This window comes from Leptonychotes weddellii, chromosome 12 (assembly GCF_054177405.1).
Source record: "Leptonychotes weddellii isolate Sample4059 chromosome 12, ASM5417740v2, whole genome shotgun sequence".
Taxonomy (NCBI): domain Eukaryota; kingdom Metazoa; phylum Chordata; class Mammalia; order Carnivora; family Phocidae; genus Leptonychotes; species Leptonychotes weddellii.
Genome location: NC_138380.1, coordinates 36960545 through 36977690, shown reverse-complemented (window position 1 = coordinate 36977690; position 17146 = coordinate 36960545).

The window sequence follows — 17146 nt, the reverse complement described above, 5'->3', positions numbered from 1 at the left end:
AGCCTGAGGTTGAGAGAGGGCACATAGCTAATGGAACGAAGTCAAAGCTACATCTGCTTGTGAGACTGAGTGCAGAACTTCTTCCGCTGAGATCCAGCGGCCCCCAATCTGCAGGTTGTGACATAAAGCCCCTTCAGTCATCTAACTTGTGAGGACACTGGAGGCTGGCTGGTGTCTCACCTCCAACACCTTCCACACAGAGATTCCCAGCCTTGCCTGTGGGTTTGCCTCAGCTGAGAAGCTTTTAAAACCCCAAAGCCCAGGTTGCACCCAAACCAGTTCAATGAGAATTTCTAGGGGTGGGGCCAGGTGGCAGGATTGGTCAAAGCAGTCCTGGTCATTCCACGGCGCCACCAGGTTGAAAGGTCCCAGACTCATATTTTGGTGATAAAGTGTTGCAAGCTCTTACAGGTTGTTTATGCTGCTTTCCTTGTCACCTTATAAGAGGTTGGATAGCACCTCCCCAAAACATAAGTTCTTCCCAGAACCTCAAAATGTGGCCTTATTTGGATATTGGGTTATTGCAGATGTAACTAATGAATTTAAGATGAAGTCATACGGGAGCGCAGTGGGCTCTTAATCCAATATGACTGGTGTCCTGTTAAGAAGAGGAGGAGAGACACAGAGACAGACACACAGGGAGGAGAATGTCATGTGAGCACACAGACACAGTGGGGGACAGCCAGGTGATGACAGACAGAGATTGGAGTTATGTGGCTGAAGCCAAGAAACACCAAGCATTGCTGGTAATCCCCAGAAGCCTGCTGACACCTTGATGTCAGACTCCTAGAAGAGAATACATCTCTGTCGTTTGAGGTCACCCAGTTTTTGGGAGTTTGTTATGACAGACCTAGGAAACCCCACACACCTCCAGACCACTATGGGCTTGTCGGCACAGCAGATCCCATTGGCATGGTGCAGTCCCAGCAGACCAGGCCCTCCCTCAGTCCCACTCTTACTGCCCTTCCTCCACTCGTGTGGCTTTGTCAGGTCCGCTGCTCATGTGTTGGTCCTCTTCCTTCCATTCACCTCCAGATCATCCCAGCTGCTGAAGCACCTAGTGGACCTCCTCTGTCCCTGACTTATAAGACCCCTCAGTGTTCCAAAATTGCTCCAGATTATGGGCCTGGAGAACATTTCCTAAATTCTACTTTTTGCTCCACAATCTTTTGCTCTTTCATCTTTACTGAGGGAAGGAGAGGGGATGGTCTTCAGGACACAGATGCTAGAACTAGGGAGAACTTGTTCATTTTCTGCCTCCATCATTTAGAATCTATGTGGTCATAGAAAAATGTTTTGACCTCTGTGAGCTTCAATTTTGTAATCTGTAAAATGGTGGTAATATCTTCCATGCAGGCTTGTTATTGTAAAGATGGAAGGGGGCAATGTTTACAAAGCAGACAGGGCAGTGTCTTTAGCACTTAGCAGGGGCCCGAGAAGTCTCTCTCTCAAATTGCTCTTCCTAATCAACCCTGACTTAGCATTCCAATGATCTCTCCTAACTGGTTCTATTTCCTATTCCATGGCTCCCATGACATGTATTCTTCCTAGATGAGACTGTAGCCCCTTGAAATCCTTCTCTTCTATTGTTCTTTGAATTCTCTGGAGCCAGAGATTGTAAAACGCACAGCTCCTTATAATGTGATGAAGTGATACATCATCATTCCAGCTCTTCACATGTGTAATCTGCATGAATGACCTGAAGGAATTTCATTTTATAAGGGAAGATGTGTGTGTGTGTGCATGCGCATGCGCACATGTGCCCACTTTATTTTAGAATTGTCTTTTCTAAAAATCTACACGGAAAAATGTACTGGGCCCAGACAGAGAGGAAGGGGATATGCTGTTAGAAGGGAAAAAACATCCAATCTCTGTTTAGCATGGGAAGTGGGGGGAATTATTTCCAGAACTTTTATGCCACAACAACAAACAGAGGGAGCAAAAATGCACTTAAAGTTAAGAATAAACAAACAAAGAAATTAGAAAGAGGAAACCTCGTAAGAAAATGACCGGGAGAGAGAGGTTAAAAATTTAAGGGTAGAGATTTTGAAAATGAATAAAAGAACAAAAAAAAATTTTAAATGAATCAGTAAATGAATTAAAGCAAAAATTTCAACAGATACCATGGGAAGGTTTAGAGATAATAATTTAAACAATTGAAAAAAACCTGAAGCTAAAAAGCTAAAATGAAAATCAAAACAAATTCAAATGTATGTAAGGTAAGGTAGCATGTTAACAAAAATATGAAAAGCTAATAAAAGAAACTGGCTCTAAAACTCAGGTTAAAGATTAAATGGGAAAGCAGGTAAATAAGATGAGAAACTTTAGAAAGGAGGATAAAAATGACAGAACAAAAAGGCATTTTAATGTTGAGATATTAATAATAGTAATACCAATAATGAAAAGCAATAAGCAGGTCAGTTGTATCTGGCGGCAGCTGCCGACTCTTCTAGGCCCAAGGTTGGGACCTTTAGGGCTGAGACTGAGGTCCTTGTGACCAGGCCTGTGGCCCAACTGCTATTCCAGAGCCTGAAGGCCAAGTCCCTTAGACAATGCCCATTTTTGGTTGGTCTGCAAACACGAGGAAGATACCAATTGCCTTCTTCTTCTCCCTCCATTTTCCCCACCACGAAAAATCTTACACTAAGACCCTGACTTGCCATTTCCCTTTAGGTCACCTCCCCACTTATAAGAAGCCTTCCTGCCAATGGAGCCATGACTGGGCTTGCTGCAGTGATTAGGGAGAAGGAGAGGGAGCTGCTCTTCTCCGAGGTCAACAGTCCCTGGAGTGGCCCTCAGTGTTCCTACCCCATGACCTAAATTCATCCACCCCTCTTCCTGCAGATATGTTCCTCCCACACCACCCTGCCCGCCCCAAGTTCATTCTGCTATTTAATGCATACACCATTGCCCTAATCAATGAAGCAAGCAAACTCAGACTCACTCTGGACTGCTCCCTCGTGTCTACTCCCAATCCAACGGGCCACCAGGTGCTGCCTCTTCTACCTCCAAATCTGTCTTCTGGCTTTGTCACCTTTGCACTTGTCAAGCCCTCACTGTTTTGTTTTTTTTCTTAAGATTTTTAATGAATTTATTTATTTTAGACAGAGTGTGAGGGTGGGGAGGAGCAGAGGGTGAGGGAGAGGAAGAGGAAAATAATCTCAAGCAGATTCTGCCCTGAGCACGGAGCCCAACTTGGGGCTCGATCTTATGACCCTGAGATCATGACCTGAGCTGAAACCAGGAGTCGGTGGTTTAACCGACTGAGCCAGCCAGGCGCCCCGTCAAGCCCTTGTTGTAAATGAGAGGAGTCCGAAGAGATAAGCAAGGGCCCGGACACAAAGGGCTTTAGATTCCTTGTTTTGCCGCCAGGAACTTGAGAAGACAATAGTTTACAGGGAAGTGTATTATCTCCAAGGCAGAGGATAGGAAGGAGCTGGGAAAATCGAGATTCAGGGAAAGGATGATTAGCCCTGGACTCAGGTCGATGGGCGGAATCCAGAATTGATTCCATAGCATGGGTGTGCTGGGTGCTACCCCACCTGATGCACTTGCATGGACGTGGGGTCATCTCAAGCATCAGAAGTAGAATGTCAGTTTCTCCGTTGGCTGAAGAGGGTCTGGAGAGACAGTCTTCAGAGTTCCTGTCTTGCTTATGTTTTATTCAAAGAAAGACCAGAAGACCTGAGAGACAGTGGAAGGCTCTGGGGCCAAGAGACTTTTTAAGGATCCGATCAATCCACCTCTGCGTTTATCCGTCCACAACAGAGCAGAGGGCTGCACAAGTCCCCTCTGACTGTTACTAATACAGGAGGATCCAAGGCAAGGGACCTCGGGACATGGCCCAGAGCCTTTTGCCTCACGAATCTGATTAGGCACACACTCTCCCGTTGCTATCTGATTCAGGCCAACACTTAGGCACCAAGGCATTTCTGGGCTCTGAAGAGAAGCATGGGCAGACACTTTCCTCGCATGGAGGCACTTTGAGCTTAACATGCTGTGAACTGGCCATATCCGGAGGGGGCTACGGGGGTGGGAGAGGAAGATGCAGCTGCAGAGACTTCTGGAAACAAACTCTGACACTGGCATCCCCAGGCAAATTGCTGCCACTTGTTTGAAAAACAGCTTCACGTAGATGTCGTGCTGACGGTAATCAGATTTAAAATTAGCCTTAACGTGCCTTCATCAAAGGAGGCTTAATTGCAGGGCCCAATCAGTAGACAAAATACTACAACCACAGTTTTGCTGACAAAATAAATCTAAACAAACCAGACGATTTTGAAGGGGTAATATCTTCTCTGAGGGATCACTCAGTGTTTGGTGTTGCTAAAGGCTGCCCCTGGTCAGACCCATTTCCTTACGCTCCAGGTCTTCTGATTTAAAATGTATAAATTCAGAATTTATAAGGTTTCCATTGTCCAAACTATAGGAACTCTTACTTTTTGGCTGGGTACACCTTTGCAGGGCAGGGAACCCGCTGTTTAGCAGCTCTCTGGTCCCTGGCAAGTTACTTATCCCCTCTGGACCTCTTGCAAAATGAGGGAAATAAGGTGTACCTTGAAGGACTATTGAGAGGTTTAAAATAAATAAGATATATGAATCAGTTTTATTTCCTTTATTCTTCCCATACCCAAATGGCCATGGGTGCTTTCAACCCTGATGTCTCCAGGGACATTGCTGCTGACATTTTTTCATGATTTATAAATAGGATCATTCTGTTTGATGTCAGCAGGCAGTTGGAGTATCTCCCTGTCCCTATCCCTACACCTAGTTTGGTGGTTTACAATTGGGGGGCCCCCAGTTGTAAACCAAGAGACATTTGCCGCCAAGGGACATTTGGTAAGATCTGGAGACATTTTTGGTTGTTACCACACACTGAGGTGGAGGGGTAGGTACTATTGGAATCTAGTGCGTAGGGTCCAGGGAGGTCATGAAACATTCTACAAAGCACAGGATGGCCCCCTACAACAAAGGATTCTATGACCTTATATGTTATTAGTGCCAACGTGGAGAACCTGACCCTAGAGGATGGTATATATTCTTATCCCTGAGCTCATGGAAGGGAAGGAATGTGTCTTACACAGCTTCCTTTCTCATGAAGAAGGTTTGAAAGAGCGTTGGGGAAAATACTCAAATGGAATTGCTCTAATTACTGAGTATAAGGGTGGGAGATCACAATTCAGTCTGACTTGGCTTGTATTTCTTTCCTCTTTGGTCTTCAAGTTGCGCTCTGTTAACATTTCTCTAATATCCCGATTCAGCCCATTTCCTTTGACTTTTCCCCATTTGATTTATGGGGATTGACTTGTTTGTTATCCTCATTTGTTAGTACCAGACACGGAGAGATATCCTGGTGTATGACGTTGAGGGTGCTCAGACTGGCCAGGGGACTTTTCCAGAAGTCGTGGGGGAGTGGCCACATGAAACAGATGCCAAACACTAGAAAAAGATGAAAAGAATCTGTGGATGAGACCCCAAGGAAACTTGGCTAAACTGAGGGCAGAGTGATAGGAACAGGTATATTTTCCCTGGCTGCTTCCATTCAGTTGGTGATACAAATACAAATAAATACATTGCATATTCTCAATAATACACTATATCTATCTATCTATCTATCTACCTACCTATTTATCATGTTTATCTATCTGTTAATATACATTAAAAATGCCTGGAAGGGGAATATATTTAAATATTAATGATGGTTATCTTGATTAGATCATTTTTCCCTGTGTACATGCTTCTGAAGTTTCCAAATTTTCCAAAAGTAGTTTATAAATTGAAAAACAGTAGATACTATTTTTAAAAGAATTGAAAGAGCCATTTCAACACATCTGCCTGAACCTTATATTCTGAGGATTTCTCCTTCTCTGTAAATTGCAAGTTAGATGTTGGCAAGCTGCTGCTAAGAGATAAATTGCTCTCCCACCGCCCCAGCTAGGAGTCATGTCTGGGTAACAGCTGCTTCAATAATGACTTTATTTGGTGATAGATGAATTCATGGTTGCTTTACAGATGCTAAAATGACTTTGGGCCAAACAAAACTGCACGTATGACTCTTTACTGCTCCTCATTTTGCTCATAGTAGGTGCAGAAAAGAGACAGCTCCACGATGGGGCAGAAGTAATGACAGGACACAGCCTTCCTCTTCGCTGAGGCAGGGTCAGCCCCGGGCGCTGTGTGCACCTGCCCAATGTGCCCGTATGGGAATGCGGCCCCACGGCAGGCTCGGCTGGGGCCCGGAGCACCACTTGCGTTCTGGTTCTTACTCCCTCTTCTGCTTTGCATTCTGCGGTGACAGCGTATCGCTCTTTTCCAAATGTAAACAGGAAAATGCAAAATCCAGTCTTGAGAAGGAATGGTCTCCTTTCTCAAAGAGCCACTAGTCTGTAAGGGGGGGAAGTGCTGGAAAGCTGATTATAGGAAAAGCTATGGATGTTCTTTGTCACAAGGGAATGACCAATGGCACCCACTGATAGGGGAAGGGTCTTTTTTTTTTTTTTGCTTTTGTATTTGAAGCACCTTCTCACAAGTTTCTGGGCATATATTGTGGAATCTGATCTTCATAAAAAGCTATCCTGGTGACTTTCAAGGATCATGATGACCCCAAAGAAAATGGGGAGGTAGCTAAAGAAGTTATCTAGGAGCAAATATAAAAGAGAGAGATGGGCCAAAAGGAGAAAAGTTGATGGAATCCAGGATAAATAAATCAAGGTTTGTGGGGGAATTTTGAGGATAGTGAGGAAGTTCTGTTACCACTAATGACCAGGATAAGGCATTAGAGACGCCTGGTGAAAGATCTAGAACTGATGCAGCTGTGGAGACTTGCTCAGATGTGAGGCTGAACAGGTGACGCATGGTTTGAGGGACCAGGGACTGCAGGATCCCAGGCAGGCTGGGGGACAGCACACAGTTCATGGGGCTTCTAGAGAAGCCTAGTGTTTTGGAGGTAAGGGATTCCATTAGCAAAATCCAATGGCCTGAGAGAACTGAAAGTTAAACTTAGAATAAAAAAATAGCATGAGTATCAGGGGATGAAGATCCACCATAACTGTCCTTTGGACTGAGTAGAGCCCATGGAATCAGAGAAAACCTGATTCAGCTCGATTCACCTCCTTCCTTACTGTGTGACCTTGGAGAGTGACTTAAATTCTCAGAGCTTTGGACATCTCATCTGGGAAATAAGTAACACTACCAGCCTCCTGGAGAGGGAGATGATATAATGAATGGAAAGCCTTTAGCACAATGCCTGCCATTGGGTGGTCAGTAAATGGCAGCCAGAACCACACGGGCACCACATTTCTCTTGTCCAATAAAGACAAGGTACAGAGATTACCCCATCATTCCTGGCACCTCTTGGAATACCCCTTAGCTCCTTACCTTGCTTCCACTGCCTGCCCATTCTGCTTGACTCCTGAATGTTGACTCAGTTTCCACCTTTAGCTCTATTCCTGCAAGTTGGACCACTGATTCTGGGTCTGGTCCACGTATTCAGCATCCGCCACTACCGCACAGGAAGGTGGGTGTAAGATTTGATTAGCGAAAATGAGGTTTAATAGTAATTCATGAGGAAAAGTGTGAAAGTTATAGTTAACTATGAGATCCATGTGGTCAGCAGCTAGCCTGGGAGGAGGAGTGGAGTGTGACCTGATTCTCAAACTCAAAGGGACCCAGTGTAGACGAGTTTGACTGTGGGTATCTGAAATGTCTGCTATGGGTATTTATTATTTACTATTTTTGAGTATTTACTATAGTCTAGATACTTTCTTATAAAATTTATAAATATGAATTAATATAATCCTTCAACAGTTGTTATAAAAGGATTTTATAGAGAAAGTTTTACAAACCAGGAAATCACTTACCTTAAGTCACACAATCAGCATGCATTAGAACTGGAATTGGTACACAGGATTTCAAAGCTTATATTTTCTTAACAGTTTTACAACCATGACATTGCACAAGAATTGGGCTTTTCCTCAACATACATGTACATTCTCTCTCTCTCTCTCTCTCAAACACACATACAATTAGCTAGAAAAGCACTCAGGAGTTATTATTTTTTGGCATCTATTTTGTGCATTTATTTTTAAAAAGTATATTTCATATCATCAGATTTTGCTAAATCTCTTAGGATCTTTGGTCAGTATTACAGGGTTCTAAAAATCAAATGAGGGTGCTTGGGTGGCCCAGTCGGTTAAGTGTCTGCCTTTGGCTCAGATCATGATCCCAGGGTCCTGGAATCAATCGAGCCCTGCATCGGGCTCCCTGCTCAGCGGGGAGCCTGCTTCTCCCTCTCCTCCCCATTTGTTCTCTCTCACTATCTCTGTCTCTCAAATAAATAAATACAATCTTCTAAAAAATCAAATGAAATGAAAATAAAACAAAGTAAAATAAGTCGTGTTCTTAAGTTTTAATCACGAAAAACTATTCTGTGAGTTAAGTAAGGTCTTTTGTTTGCTGGGCTGTCAAACCACATTTAGAAAACTGATGGGTTTCAAGTGACCTATTTTAAGTGGAACACGATCACACTAGAGTTATTTATCAATGGTGAGCTATCATCCATGTGTCTTACTCCTTTCTGGCTGTTATAACAAAATACCACATACCGGGCGGTTTGTAACAACAGAAACTTATTTCTGGCAGTTCTGGAAACTGGAAGTTCAAGATCAGGGTGCCAGCCTGGTCGAGTTCTGGGGAAAGCACTTTTCTGGGTTGCAGACTGCCAGGTTCTCACTGTATTCTCACGGGAGGGAAAGAGGTGAGCTTGCTCCCCAGGGCCTCTGTTAGAAGGACACCAATCCCCTCATGACCTAATCATGGCCCAGAGGCCCCACCTCCAAATACCATCACCTTGGGTGTTATATTTTCAACAGATGAATTTTAGGGTACACATTCAGTCCACAGCATTATGTCACATAGGAAGGGTCAAAAGAAATTGGAAAAGACTGAAAAGGACCATAGTAGCTGCTTTCGAATATCTAAAGGTCGTCATGAAGATGGATTGAATGTATGCATATGGCCTGAAGCGGTGCTCACGGGACTGGTAGGTGAAAGTCAGTAAAGGTAATGAATGTCCTTTCATTCTTAAATGTGCAGTAGTCTCCCCTCATCCGTGGTTTCGCTTTCTGGGGTTCAGTTACCCCCACTCCACTGTGGTCCGGAAGCAGATGGCCCTCTTTCTGATGTACTGTCAGAAGGTCCGTGGTGGTCTCATGTGTCATTCACCCCCTGCCAGCACAGAGGCACTTTGTCATCTCACATCATAACAAGAAGAAGTGTGAGTACAGTACATAAGAGATCTTGAGAGAGGGAGAAAGGCCACATTCACATAACTTCCATTATACTGTATTGTCATAATTGTTCTATTTCAGTATTCGTTATTGCTGTTCATCTTACTGTGCCTCATTGATGAATTAAACTTTATCATAGGTATGTCTGTATAGGAAAAAAAAACAGTGTATATAGGGTTCAGTACTATCTGCAGTTTCAGGCCTCCACTGGGGGTCTTGGAATGTACCCCCCTCAGATAAGAGAGAAGTGTTGTGTTCAGATTTTTCTGCACGAGGAGGGGGCATTTTGGTGACTGGTTGGGTTCTAGGCCCTCTAGTTTCCGGGCACAGGCTTGCTTGAGGATGGGCGTCCTCCACTTGGATGGGAGGTAGGATTAATGACTATTAATGTGATTTGACCCATTAAATCTCATCCTCCAAAAAGGCAGGTATCTTCATAGTTGTTGACGGCTTTTGTAGGAATCTGGAACAGGCAGACTGGAGGGGGCGACAGGAGTGCCATTGCCCCATAGACTACAGGAGGGTCTGGTCAGAGGAGGAGTGAGATGAGCCCAGAGAAGGTAGAGCTGGTGTCAGAGACAAGGGCAGTTAAGTGAGGGTCGATAGCAGGCAACAGACAAAGGCGTGGAGGATTGGAGGAGGTGGTAGGAAGCAGGAAATGACAATGTATGGGCAACAGGGCAACGTGGGGATAGGAGTGGATAAAATTAGTTCACGTCATTTATATACTGGCATTGGGTTTCAAAAAGCAAAATTAAGTTGTTCTTATTTCAAAGGGAGGGCGTACGTACAACAAAAATCTGAAACACAGACTTGGCAAGAAACAAACAAGTAAACAAATTCTCAGAATTCCATCCAATAGAGAAAACCTTTAAAAACACTTTGGTGTAGGGCACCTGGGTGGCTCAGTTGGTTAAGTGACTGCCTTCGGCTCAGGTCATGATCCTGGAGTCCCTGGATCGAGTCCCGCATCGGGCTCCCTGCTCGGCAGGGAGTCTGCTTCTCCCTCTGACCCTCCCCCCTCTCATGTGCTCTCTCTCATTCTCTCTCTCTCAAATAAATAAATAAAATCTTTTAAAAAAAAAAACCACTTTGGTATATATTCTTTTAAATCCTTTTCTATGCATATTTAATACACACATTTACATTTTATCCAAAATAAAATACACATACTCCTACTATTCTATAACCTATTTTTTTTTCAGGTAACAATTTATTAACATCTTTCCTTTTAAGAAAACATTTCATATAATTTTGAGAGCCAGTCATGAGTCATGGTGGAAATGGATGTCCCATAAGTTATTTAATCCTGAGGTTTTAAAGTTTTATTTTTAAACACCGGAATCTCTTCTTAAAATAAAATCATACACAGGAGCTTAGTGTGTAAAACAGATAAAACAAACAGAGCAGCTCTGCTTGATGAGAAGTACAAGGTCAGAGTCAGTCATATCTTGAAAACTTTAGATATATATTGCCAAATTTTTCTCCAGGAAGATTGTGAGAGCTTGTTTCATTATCCTTTTACCATCCATCATTGAATGTATAAAAATTTCTTAGACAAAATTCTGTCTTAAGGTATTAACAATATGCCTTTTAAAGTTATTTGTGACCATGAACACTTTCTTTGCTCATTGTACATTCATGATTCTTTAAGGATTTACTTACTCTTCTTGTTAACCCACATTTCTTTTGGATTATTCTGTGTTAGGTTATTCTGTTTTTCTTATTGACCCATTTACACAATAAGAGAAATAACCTGTAATCATGTAGCCATTTGCCAATGTGGTAAGCCAAATAGGCATCTCATTTTAATGTGCATTTCTTCAGTTTGTGTGGTGGTGAATATTTTTTCATTACCTGTTTGATTTCCTTTTCACAGTTTTCAATTGGAGCGCTCATATTTTGGGTGCTCCTCCTTTTATTTATTATTGAATTGACTTAATTTTATTACATTTTTTCTTCTCTTGATAGAGAAGTCACACATCTTTGTTTCTAGTATTTTCAGTAGTTACTCCCCAATTTTTAATATGCAGGATTGATTTAAAGTCTAAAGATCATATTTCTAAAATACTGAAGGTTAAAAGATTAAAATGTTTCAAGTTACATATGCCCTTTCATTGTAGGTTATATGCTTGCCCTGCATTTTAATTCCACATTGTTTTAATACACCTTAAATGAGCTATTACTACTGTTGTCTTATACATAGCCCTTTGTTGTTAGATTTCTAATACTCTCCAATACTCTCCCAATACTCTCCATTTTCTTCCCACACTTAGAGATCATCTGTGTGTGACAAACTCCTTCGAACCCTGTTGGAAAATGACCTTATTTTTTTTTTTTTTCACTCTTGATTGCCATTTTAACTGGAATAGAATTCTAGTTTATAATCTTCCACTTATTCACTACAGATGGCTTCCAAGTGTTGTTTTACTTTTGATTGTAAGCCCAACTTTTTAGTGCTTTTTCTGTGGAAATCCCTCGTAAATTGCCTCGTAGAGGGTCACACCCAGAATAGCTTTTCATTTCCTTCAGCCAGGAGTCCAGCTCTGTCCAGCCCAGGACCATGTTTTATGTTAGTCTTTCAAGTGGGCATTCTAGAACATTCTAGAACATAGTATAGATGTGAACCCTGAAACCATATGAGTCACAGGCTGAGGTCTCAAGATTTCAGGTTATCATCCCTATACCAGTGGATAGATTCTTTCCCCCTTCTAACCTGCAACCGATGCCTCTCAGGACCCTGGCTTTGACGGGAAGAGCCCAGGTCCACCTCTCATCTGGCTTGCACACAATGCCTGGTATCCATCCCCACCTGGGCATGAGAACCCACACCCCTGTCAGGGCGCCAACACCCTCAGCCACAGCTTAGTGCTTCCGACTGAGTTCTCTCTTCATTGTGGGCACCTGTGGGTTTCACTGTCTTTATTACAAGCTCAGGTAAAATCATTTAAAATCATTTTTATTGTACTTAAATGTTTTGTTGCATTTAAAGTAATTTTGGGGAGAGGATGTTTTCTGTATTGTCATGGAGCCAGAACTCCTTTATATTTACTTTCTATCTTACGGTATAAGGATTTTCTTTGCAGACGACTACACAATTGATTCTGAACATATTCCAAAGATCTTTGAATAGCGTACCTTTATTGTAGATTATATCTATTGAAATATTTTTGAATCCAGTTTATCGTGTTAGTTAAAGCCTAATGCCATTATTTAAGGTCTCTACATAAAGTATGGCATTCATCAATTTCTCTTGTATTTATAATAGTCTTAATTTATGTTTTTCAGGGCTGTTTTATTTGGCATTAGACATTCTTGTCAGTGATGTCAACATGGTAAATTGTACCAATGTCAAAGATAATTAGAAAACAACTTTTCTTTTCCACAGCCTTTTATCTTCTATTTTACTTGTCTGGCATTTATTTTCTCCTTTCCGGCCGCCTCCCTCCCTGGATGCACCACCGTGACTCAGTATTTGCTGGTATATCTTACCCATCTCTGTATGTGCAATGACTCCCTATCTTTTTTGTAACCAGCACTGGTCCAGATATTGCTTTCACAGGCAGTTTGAGGAAGATTTGGTCTTATCTCTATTTTTGTATTTATATATTAGGCTTCAAAAAATATACTCTTTTGCCCTTTTTTCCCCCCGTCTTTTCAATGATGGTCAAGTTTCACCTTTTTGACAGCACCTGCGCATAAACTCTGTTGGACGTGATACGATCCCAGTCGTTTGACGGACTGGCACGTTCAGCCTTCCTACAAGTGAAGCACCTTTGTTTGACACAGGTTCAGCCCGATCTGCCTGCCCCCAGACCCCCTCTTCTCCAAACTGTCTTTTGTGCTGCGGCCAGGGAGCAAGGGGAGATATTAAAATGCAACTCTGGTCATGCCGGTCACCTGTGTGTGTGTCATGGCCCCAGGCGACAGAAAGAATACACTTCCAGCTGCCATTCACAGCTCTCACTCTGCCCCAAGCTCGTCTCCTCCTGTTCTCTCTCCCATGCTCGTCTCTGTCCCAGCCGTAACACGTTTCCTCTTTCTAAGGCCTCACGGCTCTTACCTCTTCCTGGAATGCCCTTTACTGATTATTCTAGAAAGTACTGCTGCAGTCCAGTTCAGTGCCTGGCACTGTGTTAAAGGTAGTGCACGAGCGTGGTGAGAACCATCAGCCCGGTTCCTCCCGTCACAGAGCTACGGGCTCCTGGGGAAGACAGTGAAAGACTCAGTTACAACAGGGTAAGTAGAAGTGGCTGTGGGAGCGCAGAGGAGTCTCCAGCTTTGACTTTGATATCCAGGGACTGCTTTCCAGGGAAAGTGATGACCAGAGTGAGACCCAAAGGACAAGCAGGGAGCGAGCTTGGCCTTCTTTCCCTTATCACCTGGTGGCTTCCCATTCCCCCTCCAAGTCTGTCCAGGCAGCGGAGGTTACCTCCTGCTCTGAGTGCTAGCTCAGTAGGTTGTACATTACGGTCTTCTTAGCCATGGATTGCATTTATTTGCCTCTCTGTCCTGTCTTAGACTATGAGCCTCTTGAACACAGAGTCCACTTACTTTTTATATCCTTGTGCGACGTGTTTGGTGCATAGCAAGTGCCTGCTTAAATTTCAGTGGAATTTGGTTCCCAGACCCTGCTCTCCTGCACAACACCTTTTCTGGTCCTGGCCTCGCTCCATGCTTTCCCAACCCCCTTCTCCGGCCAAGCCTTCTTCAGTTGCTCTGCTCCCAGAATCCTCTTCTGATTCTTCTATCACTCGGTCCCTACACCCTTGTCAGCACTCAGATGGCCTCGGCTCCTGTGTGCTTTCATCTTTTCAGGGGCTACCAGGACAACCCCTTTCATTCTGCAAAACAGAATGACAGACAAATAGCACCTGCTAAGAGGTGTCTATTGAAGGTGATAAGTGCTCTGAATAGCATATCTCCTCCAAAATGTGTGCCTGGGACAGGTGGGTTTTCTTATGGTGGAATAAAATTTTTACTAAGAAAATGAGAGCTGTACATCCCAGTTGGCTTTCTTATTTACACTGGCTTCCAGGAGGAAATTTGGATTTAAGTTCAAGTTGGCAACTCCCTTTACATATGTTTCTGGTAGAATTATTTCCTTCCTTCACCTGGATGTGTTCTAACTATTCCTCTGAATTAAAAAAGCTCACTTAACTTGAAGTGTTCATTAAATGTCAGGAAACATGTAATTACATTAGAAGAAAAATTTAGCGTATAACTATATTTTCATATGGGATTATACTGTACCTCCTTTTTCCTCAAATTTAAATTATGGTTCTACTGCAAGTTATCAAAATCCTTATTTCAAGAAGTATGTTAACATCTTCAGTTTTTCCTTTCTTCCTCTCCTTTGCTTATTTTTCTTTCTCATAAAGGAGGCTGAATTGGTTGAAACATGCCATTTAGTTTGAGCTGTACTAGAGATGGTTCACTCAAACCAAAAGAAAGGAAGGGGTGGGAGGAAAAAGGAGGCCATGGTTGGGGAAGGGAGGGGACTTACTTCCTGAACACTGATGGTTCTAGCCACCCCATCCACAGTATTCTCAAGTAATGAGATTTCAATTTTATTAACGAGGTAAGAAGCTCACAGTGGTTAAATGACTTGCCCAAGATTTTATTTCTTTGTTCGGAGAAGTCCAACAAATTCAGTTTATGATCTCATTTCATTGTCATTTCCTAAAATCTCCTGTCCCTCCTCTCTTCCTGATTTTAGTGAAAAACAGCTCTTTTATCTGCTTACTCATTCCAGAAACTCAGGAGCCATGTGCATTCTCAAACTATCACTTGAGAGGCTGCTAATCCTGCCTCTTTAATACTTTTCCTCTCCTTCTCTTTCCCATTGCTTGTACCAGAGTGTGGGCTCCGTGGTTCTGGCTTGGGACCATTTCCATCACCTAATATCTTCGCTTTCAGCTTCTCCCACTCCAGTCTTTCCCCCACGTGGGTGTTTTGTCGTTGTGATATTTCCAAGTGGCAAATCTGACAACATCCCTCATCTGAGTGCATTCTCTTGCCCTCAAGTAAAAGTCCCTTGCCAGCTATGTCAGGATTTTCAGCATCTGTGCCCTGCCTCCTCTGCAGTCCTCTCTCCCTTATGCATCCTACAGACCAGCCACATCGAGTGACTTACAGGTCTGTGAAGAGTCAGTCACGGGTCTTCATGCGTCCACGCCCTCTACACTTTGCTCTGCCTGGAGGGTTCATCTCTTAGCTGGTGAACATATGCTGTCTTTTGAGACCCAACTCAAAGTTCTAGTCCTTTCTTGTTTTCCTTTGTCCCATTATCAAACGTGTTGAGCGCGACCCTTTTCTAGTTCTCTACCCTATACATATTTATATACTGTTTACCACACTGTGCTGTAATTATTTGGTTTTATGTTTCACTAACTTATTTGATTATAACTTTCCTGATTTCATAGATCTTGTTCATCATTTTGCACAATTTAGATTTACATATTTTTTTCTTGTTGCATTCCTAGTGTTTAGCGGTGAGCATGTTTTTGATTATGGTGTGGGTATTTTATTTCCTTCAAGTTAAAGGTTTATGTTAATTGCAAAATATTGCATAACAACAACAAAATAGAGGAAAGGTATGTATGTCATTGGGACACCTGCTGAGTTCATTGTAAGAGCAGGGGGCAGGACATGCCTTATTTGAGAATTGGAAGATGGTTTAGGATGGATGTGCAAATAGACTCAAGAAACATTCAACCTGGCACTTTTTCCTTTGTAATGACTGGTAGGTTTTCTTACCCTTATAAGTAGCTGAGTTGGAGGGGGCCAATTAATTACCTTTCCCCCTATAGGTTCTGAATAAAAAACCAGACAGGATTAAAATATCAGCAGATTCAAATGCAATGCTCAGTTTTGTTTCAGGTAAAGCCAAACTGGAGAACGCAGCATAGATCTGGTGACAAAATCGACTTCCTACGTCACTGCTCCCCTGGCTCTCCGGATTGGTCCCGGCTGGGAAACCAGAGGCAGCAGGAGCTGAGCTGGAGGGTAAGGCCCGCTATCTGGGAAGCCTTGGCAGCTGAGACACACGAGATGAGCTGTCCAAATCTGGATAGCAAGCCAGCACCACACTGCTGCAAAATGAAGGAGTGATGTCACACTCTCCAGATGTCACCCGTCCATAGAGGGAGGGTCCAGGGAGAGGGAGGAGAAGGCTGTCTTCATCGTCTGGAAAGGGTTAGTTTCTGTTTAATGCACCAAAGCACGAGTGCCAAAAGAGAGAGTGGCTGGTTCTTCCCAGTGAGTGTTATAGGACAGATCAGTCTCTTAAACCCAGAGTCCCAGGACCTCAGATACTTTGACCCAAAGAATTTCCCTTTCAAGAACAGATCTGGAACTCTGAAGTAAAGAACAGTATGATTCTGTCTACTCTCTTTTACCTAACATTTGTCATTTTATCATGATGATGGCTAGATCAAGAAGTGCTCCCAACAAGAACATATGGGTTAATGTCATTAAATCTTAATGATAAAGGACGCATTGACTCGACAGTCAGGTGTGAGTGCTCTGATGGGAAGCATAATCGCCTGTGAATTACTATGGATTATAAAGGATTTTTTTTCCCTGCAATTTATGGAGGGCTCTGGACCATGTCATCTTAACTCAAAAGTCAATCGGTAACTGCACATCTTGATGATGCTCCAGAGCAGTGACCTGAAGGCATCAAGCACTTCTGCGGCGAGTCCAGAGTAGCTTGTGCTGCATTTGCATGCCTGGACCTTTCTGACTTCCCTCGCAGCCTTCCGAGTTTATGATTCAGATACGCCTCCGGTGGAACTGACCTCAGAAGAATCCTTTGCTGGGCTCTGACCCGTATCTTATTAATTCGTAGTTAGATT